The sequence below is a fragment of the Panthera onca genome, chromosome F2 (assembly GCF_046562875.1).
Source record: "Panthera onca isolate mPanOnc1 chromosome F2, mPanOnc1 haplotype 2, whole genome shotgun sequence".
Lineage (NCBI taxonomy): Eukaryota > Metazoa > Chordata > Mammalia > Carnivora > Felidae > Panthera > Panthera onca.
Window position 1 is genome coordinate 2,253,910 of NC_138356.1, and position 2,104 is coordinate 2,256,013.

Genomic DNA, 2,104 nt, shown 5'->3' on the forward strand with positions numbered 1-2,104 from the left:
CTACCGTGTCATGTGCTGGACCCCTAACCCACAGAAACTAAGAAATGGTGTGTGTGTTATTTTAAGGTACTTAGTGTATGGTAATTTGTTACACAGCATTAGAAAGTTTGGTCTTTATATTACTCATGGTCATCTCATGCTGACAAAATGTATTCTTCCTGTTAAAAAAGAAAGCATCCACAAGCACTCGATGAGTAATTTACTTCTGATTTCATTTCTTAGGTAACCAGTGGCTGCTTTGTCTTTCTATTATCTCTTGGTAGGCTATTAGCCACCTATAGCCTGTCTGAAGAGTGAATTAATATCCCTTAGAAAAAGTTCTGTTTGGCTGAGCTTTGCTATTTTACAGGTTTCTGGTGGAATGAATCCCATTACTTTCAATCACCCAGTGTACAGTTGAGCATGTATATGTATATATAATCTTATACATCCAAGGTTTTCATAATGTTTGTGACAAGTATTTCTGGAGTTGACAACCATTCTACAGAGGCTTATGCAGAAATGCTTACCTTTGAATTACCAGTAGTGGCTTCCAGGTTTTGGAGAATCGACCCTGTGTCAGTGGCAATTCTTACTCTTCAAGGAACCCTATGAGGTGGTTAGGGTATGAGTACAACAATTCATTCAACAATACTCAGCTAGAAAAAGGCTGTGTCCATTGGATCCCACATGTGGCTAATTCCATCACCTTGTGTCTGTTCAGTTCTCTGAATAAGCAGCACGGAACAAGATAATAAAATGAGGGTTTTATAATTTGCCACCTAAAAATGGAAAAAGTCCTCTGATATTTATTGGAATCTAAAAAAGATTTGTTTTCACTACTAATTTTTTATTTTTATTTTTTTAATTTTTTATTTTTTTGGGTGGGGGGCAGGAGTCTTCCAGTAAGACCAGAAAACCTGCTAGACAAATTCTAAAAGAGCTGTAACACTTCACTGCTTATTTTTTTAAAGGCTCAAACTACAAGTCAGTAATTAAAAGAAATATTTAGACTTTGACATTGAATGCTTTTGTTCACATCACTATGAGTGAGGACTGAAAAGTGTTTTCTATGCACACACGTTTTTGGTCTCAAGCTTTTGAATCATATCTGGAAAAAAGATCAGACAGAAAATAAAAGCTGTGGATTCTCAAAAGTACTACTCATATAAAACTTCTTCTTTAATATACTCATTCTTGCATTCAATTAATATCTAGTCATTAGTGACTTTATTCCTTGCACACTTCCAGGTGTTTGGTATGCATTAAAAATTGTTATCGAATGCAAATTATGTTCCAAGGCCACAGGGCTGTTTGTTTTTCTCTATCTTACAGATTTGTACCCTTGTTGTTCAAAAGCTTATTATGGTTTTAGCTATAATTAAGTTTTAATAATGAGTTTATATTATTTTCAGTTAGGGTTCTGATTTCCTGAAATGTATCCATTCATAATTCACCTGGCCTTATTTAAATGTCATTTAAAAAATGACTTCCAACAAAATAGACACAGAATCAGTTTTTGTGACACCCGATAGCATTTCTTTTCATTATTTAATTCATATTGTCCTCTTAGTTTGAAATTACATGAGACCAAAAGCCTTGATGCTAATATCCTTACCATCATTATCTGCTACGGCCCACATACAGGTTCTACCAATATTCTCTGGGATAAGGTTCTCATTTGTCCTAAATGAACGTGTGGCTAAGCAGGTCACATCTAACATCTCCCATTTGTATGTACATTCTTGAAAATTCTTTGAACCAAAGACAAGCGTAACAGAGGCAATGGTGGTCATATTTAGTGAGTTGATCCCAAAGTGTGTTTTTATTTAATTTATATTAACCAACGACATGCACACAATAAACATTAAAAATAGTATAAATGTATGAGATTTCTGTTCTTTCAATCTCAAAGACTTTTTTAGTACTAAGTATACTACTTGTTATTTAATTTATTTAAAAATCAAGGAAAGATTAAATAGCTAACTCTTCACCCGGGAAGACCACTGAGCCTTTACTGCTCACACAGCATTACACAAATATCTTTGTGTAGTGTCTATAATAAAATCTTCTGACATCTCAACACCGTTGACGTTAACTTCACCAGAACATTTGTTTTGAAACA

The 2,104-nt window shown here is 34.2% G+C and overlaps 1 non-coding gene across 1 annotated transcript; it reads right to left on the reverse strand.

The window, feature by feature from the left end:
* Positions 1–872: 872 nt before the first annotated feature.
* Positions 873–933, reverse strand: LOC132664937 (U7 small nuclear RNA). The gene has a single exon (XR_009603925.1). It is a non-coding gene; the product is annotated as a U7 small nuclear RNA (small nuclear RNA).
* Positions 934–2,104: the final 1,171 nt, after the last annotated feature.